Below are 20,585 nucleotides of genomic sequence, written 5' to 3'. Positions count from 1 at the left end.
TGTGTCTGAATTCGCACGCGGCGAGCTTTCACCCGAATTCTATTTCGAAGCTGAAAGTTCCCAGAAACAAAAGCTCGACACGTGATTGCAAATAAACAAAGCGATACGTGCGAATACACCGATGACTTTAGAACAGTCGCAATAATAAAAATGTGTTTATTTTCGAAAAAAGGACGCTTTCGAAAATAGAGTTGTGGCACAAATAGAACGCAAGGGACTATGTATAGTTAGTTGTAGTAACCGCTGTTCGGTGCCAATAGTAACCACTTTAGTCGACGAATTCTACACGTATGTATGCATACGTATACAATATACGTTTGTATGCATGTATACATATACGGTATACGTTTGTATGTATGTATAATCGGTTCGTGTGCACATTTGTAAAACGCCATGCATAAATCGTGGTCGACGTGTAAATATTTACATGGGAGAGATCTCGGTCTACCCACCGTGCGGTTTTGTTACGTTTTTGTTTGTTATGTGACGGATTAGGTAAGGTTGTTATTTCTATTGGGTTGTTCAAAGTTTGCTGTTGGCCGCTGGGAACTGAAGTTATGTCCCAAGACTCATTTTGACTTGACTACATATCTAGTCTTAAAAATTTTCTAATTTTAATGGTGGAAACGAGTTGGATTATCGTCTTAGAAGGCTGCCAATATATCGTCGTTTTGATCTGAATTAAAATAGATCCAGGCCTCGATTTACGCGGTAGATACAGGTTACATGAAAATCCGTGTAAATTGGTGTGAAGTGGCGCACCCAGGATTTAATTAGGGAGGGGTGTTTTAACGGAGACATTTTTTTGCAAATTCATACACAAAAAAAAAGGAAATTCAGCTTATTTATTACAAAAGTCTCGTATAGATTAAGGAATTTAGCGCATATAAGACTAGATATGTTCAGGAAAACCAAATAAAAATTAGATAGTACATAAATATGTATGTTTGTATTTACGTAGGTCATAGGGGTTGCAAAAAACCGCTCAAAAAAAAAGCCGGTTTTTGGTTTTTTTACAAATAAAAAGCCGGTTGCAGAAAATTAAGATTTTTATATAAAAAAAAAAATTGTAAATATATATTGTATTATGCAAAAATATATATTTTTTCAATTTAAATTGAGTTATAAACATTGTGAACTTTCATAAGATCAATATTATATATTATTATTACAAATAATACAATTTGCATTATATATATTATAACAGCCGTAAAATGGCAGATCCTAAATACGAACAAATAATTAAATGATTTAAATGAGCTACTATTAGGAATATATTATTAAAAAAATAATGTCTTACTTCGTAAAAAAACTATAATTATGGAATCGTGAATAGATATTAAGAACACTGCTGAGATGAATTTGGTGCGCTCATGAAATATTTCCATTTTTCAAAGTAATTTTTACGCATCTGTTTTAGCTTAAAAATCCAAAAATTTGTCAAACCGTTGCAAATTTTGAAAACAAATTCATTAGAAACGGGATATTACAAACATTTCAAAAGTTAAAGGGCTTCCAATTCCTTCGAAGAAAAATCAATTATATTTCGGAAATTCCCATTCATTTGGCCAAAAAGCATTCGAGTTTATGACTACTACTATTTTGTTTTCAAGTATATGGTTTTGCGATAATAATCTTTTCTATACTTTTATACCTGAACTTGTGTAGGTCATTGAAACTACTTTCAATACTATATTATTGGTTTATGACCTGCTTTTCGTTCATTGCTAAATCTCAAAGAAACCGCTTAGTGTTGTACCTTTTTTTGTTGTTCGAAGAAGAAATATACGCTTATTTCCTAAGAGAGTTTAGATATAAAATTTTTTTTTGATCTTTCATAGAAATTTTAAATTCATAATTGTTAGTTTTTAGGGAAAAAAGCATTAAAAAGAAAACCTTTAAAAGCCGGTTGATTTGAGCCAAAAAAGCTGGCTTTCGGTTTTTTTAAAAATGGTCAAAAAGTCGGTTCTTCGGTTTCGGTATAAGCCGGCTTGGAAGCCCTACGTAGGTCAAGAAAGACTAGAAGAAAGTTAATTTACTGTTTTTGATGTAAACATATGTATGTGTTATAATTAAAAATAAAGTTTATCTATCATTTTCAGTGCTCCTTTCCAAATTTTTTTTTCATAATTGTTCCAAAGTCCCTCTCGTCATATTTAGACGTACAATACAGAAAGCATCATTATCTCGAAATGGATTGCAGGTCGTTAGTCATCATTCTCGACATTATATTTGTATCCTTCTTGGAAAGATATGTGATAATAATATGTACATATAAACGAACGCAGTATATGTAGAACGATTCTTCATTCTTGTCCTTATTATATCAGCGAAATTATTTTTGGCTTTATATTATGTTAGGTTAAAAAATACACATTTAATCCAATATATTACATTTGGAAATCATGACGGTAGACAGATTAAGACTCATTAGAAAAACGGCGGCACTTAAATTTGATGATTTTATAATATGTATACTAAAAAAATTACACCGCATTGCGTAATTGAGATTAAAACCCATTGAATTTATTTAAAAACGTATTACCGGACGTGAAATTCGTTTTATATACTCAAAGTAATGTCATTTAAATTACACATAGATGATATTTAATAAAAGGTCAAAACACGTTGATATTTGCATATAAATATTCAAATAAAATAATTTTAGATGCAAAACAGAAGAACAGAGTTTAAAAGTTTTAGCAGTGACATCTATGAAATTTCCACAAAACTTTTACCACAGAATAAAGTTTCAGACATTCGAACGTTTGAATAAAATGGTCAATTTGAAAAAAACGGAAGCGAGCGAATTGGAAATAAGGGTTTGCCAGTGGGAATGAGGTTCGGGTGGGACTCGGGAGGGTTTAGGGAAAAGCCTTAATCCACCGGAAGTGCGCTTGAAGTGCCCCGAACAGACTGTTTAATCGGGGGAATATTATAATTTTCAAGAAGGGCCGAAGCAAAAGCTCTCTCGAAATTCGCATAAGGGAATTTTCGTAATGCAGACTCGCAAATTAACCGCCCTCTAATTGGCAGTCGTTGGCGTCGAGGCGCCAGTTTTCCCGACGATTTTCCCACGCCCGCTTGACAATTTTCCAGAGCCTTTGTTTACCTCAAGGCGCAGACAACCTTTTGCGCAACACCATCGATCTGTAAAACGAATATATTATTAAATTAAATCGTAATATATATTATATATTATTTTGATTTCAAAGAAAATCATTACATTTTACACCATTTAGATTTGCAAACGATGCTTGACATTGCTCGGGCATATGGAAGTTGAAAACAATTTTTTTAACAAGCTCTGACCGCTACCGAAATCCTTCTACGATCTAAGTTAGTATCCCAACTATAAATAGTATGTATAATTTAAAGTTAAATAATGCTGATTTGTGCCGTACATATTTATTTTTGTAACTCTAATCGTATCCTAAATTATTTAGTATTATAATAAAAAAAATAACGACAAGCATCAACATGCAAACGCACATAGGTAAGGCCAACAGGCGACTGCATAACTCAATATCCACGCACCAAAAGCGACGAAAATATATACGAAAATATAGCTGTCTCTTTCTGCTGCATTGATTCATCTATCAACTAGAATATGCAAGCGAACAGTAAAAAACATGACTTATCGCTACAGCCTTTAAAGCTATACTTTGGAATGTAGAAATGTATAAATGTATTTTTTTACGATGTACCCCTTTTCTAAATCATACAAAATCTATTAAAATAAATTGTAATTGTAGTTCATTCTAGGAATATAAGAAATATAGGGTGTATAGCTTTGAAAACCACATAGTTATTACGAAAAACGTAAAAATTGGGCCACTTGCATACCCCACTTCGGTGAGGAGGGAGGGTTAAGATATCTTAAATGGTAACATTTTAGCAGTTCGTTTCACATTATATAACAGGATATTCTTTTTGTTTTGTTAGTTAGTTTACTACTGTTACTGAATCAAATGAATATTACTTATGAAAAGACTATAGAAATCCTATATAAAAATCAAAATAAGTGTCAATACCCTAATTACATTATACAGATAAAACTCAAGGCAACTACCGACATGGATTACCTAAACAATTGCGGCCGATTAGTGTAATCGACTCACCTTTGACCTTGTAAGGGCACATTACTCCTCAAATCGAGCCACTCAGAGATATAACATGGACGTATCTGGTTTTCGAAGAGCGTTATCTTCGAATTGATTACTTCCCTTGGAGTCGCGTGTTCCGGCTCGCTTATCTGCTGGTATTCGACTATCGCAAATCGATAAAAGGTTGACGATCACCTCCGTAGAGCAAGTGGGGGGTCTGTCAGTGTCTCTCGCTCAAACAGCGTTCGCTTGCGGTCCGATTCGCGCGCTCTCTATATACTTAGGAATCGCTCTCTGCGCGCACACCGTTTTGTTTTGGTTGTGAATAGTGTTTACCGATTTCCACACACTCAAGCAAAGTAAGTACTCAATGTAGACGAGGCGCAGGATGTCCGGAAGTGGACGGTAAAAAAAAATTCGCGACACTTCCGGTGAAAAAACTCGTCTTTCGCCCGGCGAAAAAAGTTTGACGAGTGCGCGCGGAAAATGCATCTACGCTTTTTGTCAATTTTTTTTCTGTATTTACCTAAATTTTTCAATTATTTTTTAAATATGGTATAGGCGATGACTTTCATTTGTTTTCATGTATATTTTTTTAATATGATTATAAATTATTTGTCAAACATCAAACCGTATCAAAATTTGCACATTGCAATATTCAGTGGAAAACTTAATTTTTCTTATACATATTTTATTTGTTTGAAATATTTTACTAAATATTATAATTAAATACATAATACACTATTATAAAATCAAATAAATAATTTGAAAAAAATCAAACAAACAAAAGAAAAATTTAATTTTCCATCATGAAAGCAGTAGACATGTTTTTTTCGTGTCTGCAATAACGTAGACGTTTCATATGCGAGTTTAAAAAGGGTTCGTACTTTGTTTTTGTAGTTGTATTGATGCTTTATTATTTGGTGGGTTTGAGTAGGTTGTACATATTTTAAATACATACATACATATATACACTCAATCGTGACTGAAAATTTGTTTTTAATTGAGTGTGAATTCAATATTGAATGCGGAAATGTGTGTGTGTGTGTGTATTTTTCGCGTTATATAAATGTGTACAGATATTGAAAGGCTAGGTTTTAAATATTTGAGCAAACTGACGGCTTTAATTAATAATCTGTGCTTTTGTATACTGACTAATTAAGTCGTATATTTCTACATTATTGTGTTATGTGAATTTTATTTAATTGAAAGTTATTTAATGTATAAAGTAAATATATAAATTCTTATAATTTAATTCATTTTAGATCATATGAACTGATTATATATGTACGTTTATATTTTTATTTTTATTATTTTAAAGAGTTATGATTTAAACAGTATCGATACGTTTCTTTCTAAGGCTTTCATAAAGACTTTAATAGATAAAAAATATGAATGCGGGTTTGTATTATATGGAAAAATGATCAATTCATTTGGCCAATTACAGTTTTTCCGTTCACGCTGCATTCACAATTTTTATTTTTTTAACACTTTCATACAATTAAAGCATTGACCAAACATGAAATGCTAAGCTTCGAATTTAAAATAAAACCTGTAATCAAATTTTGGAGTGGAAAACTTAGTTTTTCCATATATATATATTATGTACGTATGTATATATTCGATCTATTTTCCAACTCTACTATGTATTAATTTTTTATTAAGTTAAAGTATCCGAAAGGTCACCAACTTTTTGTATGTATGATAACACTGAGCAACAAAAAAAAAATACCAGAGCGGAGGCTAGCCAATCTTTACTAAGTTTGATCCACTGAATTCGAATATGATATTGATTTTTGTTGGTGGGTGATCGTTTACGAGATATGAGCGTTAAAAAAAATCCGCGATTTTTACAGTTTTTTGGCTTTTGCGGTCTTTAACTCAAAATTTAGGATTGTTACGCTCAAAGTGAGTATTGGAATCAATAGTCAGATATTTTTCCTATTAATTGTTATATATGTTATGTTAAAATCACATTTGTGTATGTTAAAATCACAATCAGAAGAAAAAACATCTGACTATTGATTCCAATACTCACTTTGAGCGTAACAATCCTAAATTTTGAGTTAAAGACCGCAAAAGCCAAAAAACTGTAAAAATCGCGGATTTCTTTAAACGCTCATATCTCGTAAACGATCACCCACGAACAAAAATCAATGTCATATTCGAATTCAGTGGGTCAAACTTAGTAAAGATTGGTTGTCTCCGCTATGGTAACTCAAAAACGCAATTTTTTGTTGCTCAGTGTAATTAAACTAAGGGTCTTGAAATTTGGAATATTATATAACGTTATATATGTACATATATAATACATATGTAGGCTTAAGCTTATCGTAAATTTTACATATTTTCGATGTTTCGGCATGTTCTCTTTATATTATACAAGTGAATTCGACTAACTATTTTGAATCTAAACGATTGAGTTTTCTAGATTTCATGAAAATTTTCTCACATTTTAATCAATGAGATGATATTTCAAAATAAACCCTTGCTTTATATTATACTAAATCGAATCACTTGTATAACATGAATAATGCGCAATAAAAACACGACAAATTTTCCCTTGTTGAAAAAATGCGACACGTGTACAAGACGACATTGAAAAACATCTGTTTTCGTTCAACAAAACAACGATTGACAAAACTACGTCCAATTTATAATACATTTTCGAGCTTTTCCCACAGACATTTTCCGAGACGTTTTCTCACAGACCCTTTGCGAAATTTTCCCGTCGGTTCGACCTTCGTTGCCATTGTTGTCAAGCTCAAGATCGCGTCCCCTCTTCACATGCAAATGGCCGATTCGCATCCCAGATTCGACTTACATTATATTTTGTATACATATTATGTATGTATGTATATATGTATGTACATACATAATTCGGTGGTGTATATACACTCGAGTGAATACAGCCAGCCAGCATTGAATTATTCTGTCATCGCTTTGAATCGCGGCGGGGAAAAAAAAAAAAGAATATAATAAAGAAGAGATCGTTCTTCAAAAATCGTGCGTCAGTGATAAGTGTCGATTGAGACATACGAAAATATGTATATAATAGTATACACATATATGCATGTATGTACATATTATGCTGGATGTATGATCACAAAAGACTGGTTGTGAGTTGTGTTGTTTGATATTTGTTTAGCTGTTGCTTGCAAAATAGTCTGCAAATTAATTAGATAATTGCATTTACTTTGGGTGTGTGTGTGTGTGGTGAATTTTTTTCTTTCGATTCGCATACATTTTTATTCATTATTAAAAAAAAAATCTGTGTTCTTTACATACATATTATAGTTTTGCTTTTTTTTTTTTTATTCCTTTATAGTCGTTGAAACATTTACTATTGATTTTTAGGTGCCGCTTTAGTATGCGGCCACCTGCCTACACATATCTACTTTAGTATGCGATCTACCTTCACGTTTTTACTTTAATATGCGGTCTCACTGTCTCAGTTCTCGCGTGTGACAGTGAGACTGTATAATACCGAACCTAACAGCCTAACAACTTAAATGAATAGGGCCAACCCTAACCTAACCTAACCTAACCTGACCCTTAAATAAATAGGCATTGGCTGCTAAGATTTGTAAGATGTTTATCTCAGCAATATTTTCACAAAAAAAAAACATATCTTAGCAGCCAACACTTATTTATTTATGTTAGATTAGGTTAAGTTAGGGTTGGCCTTATTCATTTAATATTAGGTTGTTGGGGTCGGTATTTTCTTCGCTGTTGACGATATTTTGATAGAAATGCTTCGACAACATTATGGGGCGGCAGGAAAAAATAAAAATTATATTAAACAGGTCGTTGCTGCGGTACAAATAAAAAAAAAATAGTCGAATACGATTCAAAGGTAGATCGCATGCTTAGGTAGACCGCATATTAAAGTGGCACCGATTTTTATTACACTTTTTGTCTACAAATATATTTTAATTTCCAACATATGTACATATATGTACTAAGATTATTGTTGAGTTACATATGTTTATAAGTATTGAGCTGCCAAAAATGTATTAGTTTATTTTAAATACTTTTTTGCAATGATAGTTAAATAAATAAGCATTATTTATTAAACTTATCTGTATGTATGGACGTTTGATTTAACCAATCACTAATTATGTATTCAATTTATCGAACAACTTTATTTATCAATTTATTGACATCTAATTATGAAATATGTGTACGGTTTTAATGTTTTTTGATCGCATTATTAATAATGATTACGAATGAAATCAGTAGTTTTATAATTATTTTTACGGATGGTACAAAAGATATTTCATTGATTAAATGCTACTTTCGATAGAACATTTCATCTAAGCGTATTATTACTGTGGAATTTAGTTTTCTAACCTAGAAGAATACATGTATGAATGATTAGGTTGGCATGCATGAGTTGAAGAATGGTTAAGTTGTCATCTTGAACCGTGTAACGCAGCGACTGAATTACTTCGTTGTGGTTCTCCATCAAATAAACAATGTAGTAAACTGCCCAATGAGTCACATGTCTGCTGACAAGAAGTTCCTATAAAACTTATCGTTTTCTTATAATCAAATACTATTAAATTATAACGTGATAAATATGATCGGTTTATTTTGTTGTTGTTTCCTATACAATGTTTTAACAAAATATATACAAACTTAATGTATGTATGTACATATGTATTCAAATACCAATTTTTATTGTATAATAGGTATGTATGTACATATGTATATTACGTATATAAATATAACCAGTAGCATAGACTAGTGGTTAGCATATAATGCTTTTAAACAAAGTGTTCACAGGTTCAAATCCCACTTGTTTCTGATGGCCGGACTTTGAATTTGTGACTCCAGGTCGATCGTGTCCTATCATAGATTTTCATAGAAACGGTTCCAACAAATTGGCAACCTTACCTATATTCTCGCAAATCTTGGAAGGCGTATTAGGGTTACCTGTTAGGCCTTTATTATATAGATATATGTACATACATATGTTGTTGAGGAAAGTGGACGATAAGCCCAACCTGCCTTGTTTTGTCCAAATTTAGTCCGCGGTCAGTAAAATTTGGCCCAAACCAGGTGAAATTGGACGATCTTTCCAAACTTTAATAACCAGTAAATTGGAACTTCTTAAAAAGGTATTTCTTAAAAATTTTGGAACGCATTTTATACAAGTCAAGTCTTTTCTTATGCGGTATTCCGTGGAACGCATCTATTGCATTATAATAGACCTGAATGTACATATGATACTTACAAACTTATATCAACCTAGTATACGTTCAAAATTCGTAGATCAAATCTTACACTAGTGTTTTAATTAAGTATTGGAAAATTCAATTATTCAATATTCAATAAATAAAAAAATGGCATTCAACTCGCAGAATAATTACTTCCTTGGTGTCAATTCACATTTGCAATAATCAAACTCATGTGAGATGGAAACTTTTTAGAGCAAATATTTGCTGCTTTATTTAAGTCTTATTATCGTCATGTTAGGTGGAAAACAATCAAATCAGCTGTCGAAAACGTTTTAATTCATGAAAACAACTGGTTTTACATACATATCTACCGCATGCAACTGGTTTTATCCATCGTAGCAACCGTTTTGGCCGAAATCAAATCTCTAGCAGGTATTGTCAGAGTCAAAAACACACACACACACCTAGGTGGTATTTATTATTAGGTTTATCTGGTTTATTTTGGGCGGCCGTCCAGCCACCACTATTTATGTCCAGCGATAGTGACGATGCACGCTCCCATCAATATGTGTATTTTCATTTGAGAAAATCTCTCTTTCTACCGGGCGTGTGTTACTCATTTTGACGTGAAATATTCAATGATTCATTTCATTTTCTTCAGTGACATGCGAATCTCGATACCTGTTGATTGGACTTGTTGTCTGATGTCATTTTCACTAAGTGGAGGGCTTCTAGTCCTTGTCAATCCAACCAAAGAGTGATTCCTTCCAAGTAGCCTCTTTACTGACTATCTTAGACTCGTACAATAGAAAGTTCGTTAAATATCGCAGTTCCGATAGACGCTCTCGGTCCAAATTCAAGTCAAAATTAGAGAGTTGAAAACAAAGATTGACTGATTTGAGCAGAGAGACGTCAAAAAGTAATTGTTAGCGTGTTGGCATGTTTATCGAATTATCCACATTATTTATTTATTTATTTTTACATACATATATACAAATATACCAGGAAGGCTTAACAGGTAAGCCCCAAATGCGCCTTCCTGGTCCACATAATTATTACATAGATACATGTAAATCTAAACAATATCTGACATCTATCGTCAGATATTACAAATATCGTATTAATACGATAAATAACGATGAATAACTTTCATGTAACAATACGAATTTTATATTCGATAAACAACCACAGAGACATCTATGGTGAGCAATATGGCGAAACCTAAGATATAACAATAACTAAAGGTTCGCAACAGAAAATTGGGAAGGAAACGCCAATTTTACAGGAATCGTTTCAATGAAAATCAGAAAAATTGGCAAATTCTGATAAGAAACGATCGACCTTGACAAATCAAGGTCTGGCCAATAGCGAGACTTAGCGGGAATCGAACTCGTAACATCAAGTACGAGATAATTCAACATTCACCACTAGACCACGCTACTGGTTATATTATAATATAAACATTTTAACATTCATTATATAACCTACTAGCTGAACCCGGCATGCGTTGCAATGCCAGAAAAAGGCATGTATTTCCCGTTACCGTTTTAAGTGATGGTTGGAGCTCAACGCCGTGTCGTCATAAACCAACCTGTTAACGTAGTTGCCAACAAAAACATTTATTTGAATACATAATGGCGCTCGGTAAAATTGTAATTACGAATATTATTATTAAGAGGTGAAATTCCCGTTCCCGTTCCACAGACATTCAATTTTATAAGTATACATATTTTTATTGTCGTGGGCCATCCACTGTGTGTTTGTGATACAGCCCTGAATGTTCAGTATATTCGAGTGCGAGGTAGGCGTGGCGCGATTATTGTCACACTCGCGGCGTGATGCGTTGAAGGCATCAGGATAGCTTTACTTTCGCGTTGTAATTAAGAATATTATTATGAGGTTTTTTCCCGTTTTTTTTTCACAGTAATCTTCCCGGATATGTATACAACAAATCCTGAAAGTTCCATCGTAATCGGTTTGGTGGTTTAGTAGCCTATTTGAGACACACACACAGACATTCAATTTTATATATATATATATATATATATATATATATATATATATATATATATATATATATATATATATATATATATATATATATATATATATATATATATATATATATATATATATATATATATATATGTATATATATATATATAAAGATACTGAGAAAACGAGGTTAGTAATGATAACATAGGGGTTTAAACAATTTAAATCTGACAAAATGAATGGGGGGTGGAAAATTAAACAAACAAGGCTACTGGCTATTTTTGGATTCTTAAACGTGTTTATTACGATTATATTTCACCATCGACTTGCGAGCGGATCCGATTGAAATCTCAATCTCAAGTTTCAAAGCGATCAGAAGAGTGTATTGAGTTTGTCAGACTAATTGAAGAAGTGAAGCGAATAAAAACCCTCGTAATAAATGATATGGATGAATGCATAGGAGATGAGGAAGTGTGGTAATGTAGTTTGAGGGAAAGCAGGTGTCTGAAAGTAAGTATTTTTCTACCTAATGCCTAGTTGAGTGGAATGAAGGGTATGTAGCTATCGTCGTTTTATTTTATTGATTAATTGTCCGAAAGTGTTTAGCGTCTATTACGTGTGTTCGTTATCTGGGAATAGTTTTCCGATAAGCGTCGTATTTTTTTGGTGTTCAAGGTTGGTCGTGTTGTTATTGTCTTTCCTTCAAACTGCAGGTTAACGGTCTTTTTTCGCTAAATTTGGTTGAATAAGAGGTGTTTTGTTATTTGTTTTGAAGTGCTGTTTGTTTGGTTGGATTGAGGTCAAGCTGAACATATGTATCGTACATTGTATGTACGTATGTATGTGCGGATGAAATTGAATTTGTTGAACGTTCCGATACAATGTGGAAAATCTCTTTGATGGATTACATTCATTGTACTTTAGAATTTTATTGAGAATTAGTCTAATTGATTAGGTTTGATATGTTGAATGTGTTATGTTATGTATATATGTATGTATAAATGTATTGATTAATTGATTATTTAAATTTTTATTATATTTGTATCTAATATATAATTTCGAAAGAGACTTTGTATGTAAGTATGTATGTATATACATATGTTTGGTTGGGAATTTCGTAAACAAGTCAAAATTTCTATGACGAAAAATACATACAAAGACAAATAAATTTAATAAAAAAAATTAATATTTACTATTAGATTCCCCTTGTTTCCGCTTTTTATATTACAAACACTGAGCGAAGCCGGGTAAAATAACTAGTTTCATCTATATATGTTTTTATTAATATGGACGATAAAGATTATATTATTTTTCATATCGTCTGGAGTGAAATAATATTATTATTATTTCTTATTTATCTAGTACTAGTGGTTTTACTCGGTTTATTTGTAATATAAACCGCTTAAACGTGGTTAATAGTAAACATTTTTTTATTTTTTTTTATTAAATTTATTTGAACTGAAAAAGGAATACTCATCCAGAACTGAATAATAGTAATCGTAAGGTTAAAGGAAGACGAGCTATGTAAAAAGGAATCGGGATCGAAATTGAAAACGAAATTGGATATCGATATCTGCATCATTATTGAAAATTATTTTTTTTCTAAAATGTCACAGATTCAATACGACCCAAAACTTACAGTCTTTTTCTTTTAGTGTTTTTCGAAATTATATTTAACTAGTATTTAAAACAATATATGTACATATGTAGCTAGCAGTCAGTGGCGTAACTAGAAAAATTGGGCCCGCTTGCAAATGTTAGAAAAAGGACCCCTTTAGTATTTTCGTTATTAAAATTAAATTGGTAATTAACTCGCACAATTTTAATGTCCTTTTTCCTCGACTTATATAAGTCCAAAATTATGCAATTACATATTTAAAATACATTTTATTTTAGCATCGTTTTTATAGATAATTGCATACAATTATTATTACTGTACCATAACGGAAAACTTATGAATGTCGTGAGAAGGAGTACAGAATAGGGATCTCAAATATTCGTCGACTTCAACTATTCGAATATCGAATAGTAAATCAAGAGCTATTCGAATATTCGAATATATTCGAAAATTAAAAAAAAAGGTAATTACATATGTACTAAGTATAAATTACAATTAATAAAACATAATTTTAAGAAAATTAAAAAAAACAACAAAACTAAAATATAAGATAAAAATTTATAAACTCCTTCTGCTACTTATTAAAGATTTACTATTTTTGCTTAATTCTTTGATTGTGGTTTCAACGGCAGTAAGAACATCAATTAAAATTTTCAAAATATCAATTTCATTCTTAGAAACAGTATTGAAATTATATTATTTTATTGCTATTTTAACACTTTCATAAACTTGAATAAATCGTCGTATCATAGAATTCCACTTGGTTTTTACATCCAATAATAATTCTTTTTTCATTATGATTTCTTCTAAAAATCTTCATTTCGCCGGTGACTTCTTAAATATTCGTATTATTTTTTTTCTGATGTTTTCTAAAATTTCGTAGAGATTATTATCGATCGAAAAGTGATTTTCTTCAAACATTTCTGTATTTAATGAATAAAAATACGTTTCTTCACATGTAGACATTTCATCTTCCTCATTGTCTTCATTTTCATCATAATTATCCCCATTACATATGTATTTAATTTTCTTCATAATTGTCAGCTTCTTCGTCATTACTCTTTTCATATTGATTTTATGTATTTATTTTATAAAAAAATATATACACGAATAATATTCGAATAGTTGATGAAATATTCGAATAACGAAAGGCTGAAAAATCAGACGAATAATTCGAATACTCAAATATTCGAATTCTCGATTGGGATCCCTAGTACAGATGGGTAAAAATACGACACTCAATGTGTCGCATATCAAATTTGGAGTGTAAAATTTTAAATATTGTTTCCTATTAATCATTTGAATAATTTTAAAATGACTTTCAAGATTTTCATAGGGAAAATGTCTAGTATTTTTTTTTTAAAACCTTTTGGGCCCGTAAATCTAAAAGGCCCACATGCACCGCATGCCCGTGCGGCATAGTAGTTACACGCCTGCTAGCAGTATACCTTGTTGGTTGCGTTAATGTTAACCACCGAGAGATTGCCGGATTCGATCCCATGGGTTGACCTCGATTTAAAAGAATTTATTTTAAGTATTTCTGTAGTGCTGCTGGTCAGATTTGGATATTTGTGACTGCAAGTCGATCGTTTCCTATCAGAGTTTCCTATCGTGATACAAAATTTACCTGATTTCGTTGTCTTTCATTACCTCATCATTTCGTTGTCATTTCATTACTTCATCAAAATGGACAAAAAAACGAACCTACCCATCATGTCACCGCTCATCGAAAATTATTTAAAAATATTATTTATATATGTACAAGTGTAACAACTCGTAATTGGCATCGTGGGAAGATATACAATTAGGCTCATCTTCTGTGCCGCTTTTATATATATTATATATTTAAATATATTTTTTTAGTAAATAATTCACTTCAAAATGTTGGAAATTTTTATACATAGATACATATACGAATAATAGGAAATCATGTGGAAAATGTAGAATGGGATTTTTTGCCCATTAAAAACAGGTGTTCGTGATAACGTTCGTAGAACCAATTATTATTTCAAGTATTCCCATAATTGATATAAACACTCGCATACAAAAAATATTTTTTTTTTTGCTTAGAACACGTTGTCAGTTTAATCTACTCAACGGCTTGAATTTTATGTTTGAATGAGGGTATTTATTTATTTAATTAGGATAGAAATAATGAAAGAAGTGTTATTATTTTAAATATACGAAGCGCGATTTGTATAGAATTATAATTTAATTGGACAATTTTGTGTGTGTGTGTGTGTGTATGTGTGTGTTTTTTTTATTTGGTTCGTTTAGAGAAAATCGAGAGATAAACAATTTTTTTAGTGTCACAAACGGAAGCTGTCACACTTGCCAAGTTGACAGAGCGGATAATTAAAATATAACCGACGCTTTCAAAAGCGTTCTAATGGACCGTTCACAATGTGCTGTATAAATATTGAAATATATGCACGTAGCTTTGTTTTAAAAGGTCTTATATACATACATACTATGTGTGTAATATTTAGCGATAAAAACATTTACTTGAAATTTTATACTTTGATATATTTATGTATATCATAAGTCGGCCATTTGCAAACAATAACCAGTTACATTTTCAGGGTTGGTTTTATTCATTTAAGATTAGATTGTTGGGGTTGGTATTATTTAAGGGTTAGGATAGATGTTAGGTTAAGTAAGGGTTGGCCCTATTAATGGCGCATTAGGTTCTTCCTGTAATGCCACAATGGTCCAAAACTATTAAATAAATAAATAAATTAATTAATTTAAGATTAGAGTTAATCGTTGTAAATTCATTGTTTGATACATTTTAACTGCTTGAATTGGTGAAAATATATTTTCACTTGAAATATGCTTTCACTGTAACATATATAACATCGATATTCTGTGTGTATGTGTAAGATAACGCTCACTGTACTATAATAATCGTTCCGATTCGACATACATATGTATGTCACAGCTAAAACGTACAATATAATATACGAATATAATAACGAAAGAAAAAAACTTCTATATATACCATTTGCTACTAATGTTTCCTCTGGGCTAATAGGCGGCGCTGTCTCTGAGCATTTAGCTTTAAATTTTCTCATTTTTTTTTAATTTTCTAGGGGCGCTTAAAAAAAACTCTCGAGGGCGCCATAGGGTGTAAGGCCGGCACTGTCTGTGTGTCTGTGTAAGATAACGCTCGCCGTACTATAATAGTCGTTTCGATTCTACATATGTATGTCACAGTTAAAACACAGCCAAAATAATACTTATACGAATATAATACGAACATAATACATAACAGGTCAACAAAAAACTTCAATATATACTGTTTGCTACCAATGTCTCACAGCATTTAGCGCCATCTATTGAAAATTTATTTCATTAATTCATTATTTATTTTTTCTATTGGTGTTTTATATTGTTTATATGTTGGTAGGTAGGTAGTTAGTTTTTACCTTTTTTTTCATATAAAACAATTAAATATAAATATTATCTAATATATAATATCGAAAGAGACTTTGTATCATTGGTTGGGAACTTCGTAAACAATTCAAAATTTCTATGACGACAATTCAATTGGTTGAATATTATATTTTTTTTGATTCAAATAAATTTAATAAAAAAACAAATGAATTCTTACTATTAGATTCGCCATGTTTACTCTGTTTATATTAGAAATACTGAGCGAAGCCGGGTAAAACAACTAGTATTAAATATATTTAAAAGGTATTTGAAAAAAATTCGACCGCGTGCCGATCGGACACAGGACCGACTCTTTTTTTTATTTTTTTTATTTCATAATTTAATATGCTAACACCCATGCGGTGATATTTCATTACTATATCAATGGCTCAAACATGTGAGGATATTTCGAAAGTTGATAATTGTCTGATTGTGATACAAAGTCGACGATACTTTGAATCAATGTTTGTCAAAGCTCTCGTTTCGCCGGCGCGATATTTAGTCGCGGTCCGGGGGTTGTAAACATTTTACGAGCGACGAGAATTACAATTTGTACAGAATTACGACGATTATGTCGCCCCGGTGTAAGCGAGCCGCCGGGAAATGGCCACGGCTTGTCAAAGTGTGTGTACGCGCGCGCAATTTGAGGCGAAATTGGAATCCAGCAACGGGTTGTCGCTGTAATAATCAGTCTTAATGGTGGATTTCATTAAAAGTCCGATGTAAATCGAGTTACGCATATAAATATGTATATCTAAAATATTTATATGTAATACAATATATGTATATGTACATTGGATGTTACAGTCGAAGTGTATTTTCAGTTGTAATATATTTCAACTGACGTTTAAGTTTGTTCATATTCGAATACAATTCAACTAGTAAATATTATATGTATCTCTACAGCCGCATATATGTATGTACACTTTGAACAATGTGCGCCAGTTTTAATATAACAGTTGAGTTTTGACAGCTCTGATCTTTTTACGAATGCTTTAGAATTCAATAATGCGTTAATATTTGTTAGATTAAATGTCAAATATGAATCACCTTACGTGGTTTTAGGAGGAATATATTCCAACTAGTCAAAATGTATTACAACTGAAAATACACTTCGACTGTAATGATAGTTAGTATCAGGTTAGTGGGAATGTAAATTGCCATATGAATCAACTTACGTGGGTTAGACGGAATATATATATCAACTTGTTGAAATATATTACAACTGAAAATACACTTAGACTATAACGATAGTTGGTATCAGGTTAGTTGGAATGTAATTTGCCACATGATACAACTTACGTGGGTCAGACGGAATATATATATACATATTTCAACTTGTTGAAATATATTACAACTGAAAATACACTTCGACTATAACGATAGTTAGTACCTGGTTAGTTGGAATGTAAATTGCCACATGATACAACTTACGTGGGTCAGACGGAATATATATATATATATATATATATATATATATATATATATATATATATATATATATATACATATTTCAACTTGTTGAAATATATTACAACTGAAAATACACTTAGACTATAAAGATAGTTGGTACCAGGTTAGTTGGAATGTAATTTGCCACATGAATTAACTTACGTGGTTTAGACGGAATATATATTACAACTGAAAATACACTTCAACTATAACGATAATTGGTACCAGGTTAGTTGGAATGTAAATTCCCACATGAATCGGCTTACGTGGGTTACACGGAATATATATTCCAACTAGTTAAAATATATTACAACTGAAAATACACTTCAACTATAACGGTAGTTGATACCAGTTTAGTTGGAATATATTCAAACTAGTCTAAATATATTACAAATGGAAAATACACTTCTACTGTAACTAATACAATAGTTATTTCGTCACATTGATTGACAATTATCAATCATCTGAAGTTAAACTTTTGGAATATTAGTGAATGATATTATTAGTATGTACATATGTCGAATCATTATTGTTTGTGGATTATTATTTACTTTTCAAATATGAAATGATGTATGTGATGATCGAACTTTGAGTGCAATGAATCGTTTGTTTGATATTGTATACCATGTATAAATGTCATAAATTAAACTGACAGATCCAATGAATATTTCTGATATTCTCTCATAAAATATGTGTTTTATTAAAAAAAAAAACCGTTCAATTGTGGTATCACTTGTAAAATAATATAATGTATATAATATTACGTATGTACGTTCACGAGTGTTAATCGTGTGTAGAATTTTGTATTATCTCGGATTTGTATTATCGACATCGTTATATAAACACGTGCACTGGATTATTATTGATTTCGCAGACCAATCCGCGGAATAGTAGCGCTGAAGCTTGCTTGACCTGACGGTGTGATTTTATAATATTTAATTATTTTTATATTATTTATTTTATAAGTGATTTATATTTTATAAGTGTACGTACATATTTCGCCCGGCGTTACTCGAACGAGCGAAAGTTGAATGAAAAAGTTCAAAAACGGAACCTTTTCAGAATATTAAGTAATCTAAGTATTAGATACATATATCGGTTCTAAATTGAAAACTGTAGATTTGCATAGAAGATAAACAAATCATCTCCATACGTTGGTACATACATACATATATTGTATGTACTGTCAAGTTTCAATGAAAAATATATATATTTTTTTTAATACTACTTGGTTAAATAACCAAGATTTCTTTATTATTATTAAAACGTTAAATTTATATAATTGGTAGATATATTCAAAAAACGACAGAATTTAAATGAGATACGTAGAACTGCTTCACTTCAACTTTGTTCTGCTGCTGATGTGTTGTCTGCTACTCTCGGAGTCTCAATGGTGATGACTAACTTAAATTATAACAGTAATGAGTTTATATACTCTTGTTTAAAACATGAAGTGTTGAAGACACGTGTCGAAAAATTGTAGTTAGTCAGTGTTTAAGGTGTGCTATAAATCAATGGTGTCATTTATTAAATTAGGTGTGCCACAAATCAATGGTGTGTCTTATACCTACTGGTTAGTCGACTACATTGATAAGCGAGGTACATAAAAGTACCTACATATGTACTATATTTATGTTGTGGGCCAAAATTAATCATCTAGTTTAGATCATTTATAAAATTTAAAATATGATATAATTAGATAAAATTTTGATTGAATATCAAATTTTGAATCATTGAGATTTTTTTTATTAAAAAATATTATTCGAAATTTTATAAATCAAAGGTAATCGCAACATATGCAATTTTTTTTATTCGATTTTGTGCGGTGGTGTTTATTTTTTATTCCGATATAAGCCGTGTGCTTTATTTTTATATATGCCACTTTTGAAATAGGTCTATAAATATCATCCGGTGCACTTTGAATCTTGTGATCCATTTTCGTTGCGATTGCAAAATAAAGTATCTTTATCTGGTTGGTCTGTTATATGTGTGTATGTGTATAAGTCCATATTGTGTAGATACTTTTTGGTTAGTGACTTTATAAACAAAGAGATTGTGTCGTTGTAAATTGTCAATTTTTATTGAAATAGAGTGTATAGCTGCATTGCGGATGACAATTGATTAAATCTCGTAATAGATGTTGTTATAGAACTTTGTGCCTTGACCCATGCACTCTAAGGTCACGCCTTAGTTCGCTTGACCTGTCTAATTTGTATTAACGTTTCATATAATCTTCAAAGTTACGTCAGTCGATATGATATATAATATGTAGCTTTGTTCGTATCACAATGTCTAAAGGTCGAAGGTTTATGAGACTTTTGTGATTTGGTTTTTGGTTTCATGGTTTATATAAAAATGAATGTTTGTATAATATATGTATATATATAATAGATATGTTTGTTTGTTCGCTATATAAAAAAATTAAGAATAGGCAAATTTGGTATACTTTCTCATTAACTTAGACCGTAGACCGGTGTTTTTGAGGGTTGAAACTTAAACTTAAGGCTTCTTCTTAAACTTGTATTCGCTTTAGCATCACCGGGCAATGCCTAGCTTTGTTTTATTCTTGGATGGATGTTTATTTGGAATCCGGACATGCACCCCCTGGACACATACATAAAACCGGCCATGGATAAAAATTGTTTAAAAATAGTAATAAATGATTAATAATTAATAATAAAGTAAAGTAATAAATAAGAATAAATTGAGTGGTAAAGCATATTGAAATTCAATTTATATATAATATTTAATTACAATTTATTGTTGTAAATAGAATAAATATCAGTTTAAAAGACT

General features: G+C 31.1%; 1 protein-coding gene across 4 annotated transcripts in view; it reads left to right on the top strand.

Moving 5' to 3' along the window:
- Eip63F-1 (Ecdysone-induced protein 63F 1) overlaps positions 1 to 20,585 on the top strand; it is a 143,371-nt gene that overhangs the window by 12,702 nt on the left and 110,084 nt on the right. Inside the window, exon 1 of one of the 4 annotated variants that reach the window (XM_077435371.1) lies at positions 4,308 to 4,465. The exons of the other annotated variants lie outside the window; for them this stretch is intronic. The gene's annotated coding sequence lies outside the window, so the exon portion shown is untranslated. Of the gene's footprint in view, positions 1 to 4,307; positions 4,466 to 20,585 lie in introns of those variants that run through there. 4 annotated transcript variants of the gene reach the window in all.

Source organism: Arctopsyche grandis, chromosome 7 (assembly GCF_051622035.1).
Source record: "Arctopsyche grandis isolate Sample6627 chromosome 7, ASM5162203v2, whole genome shotgun sequence".
Classification (NCBI taxonomy): domain Eukaryota; kingdom Metazoa; phylum Arthropoda; class Insecta; order Trichoptera; family Hydropsychidae; genus Arctopsyche; species Arctopsyche grandis.
This window is presented reverse-complemented; position numbering and strand designations above follow the sequence as displayed.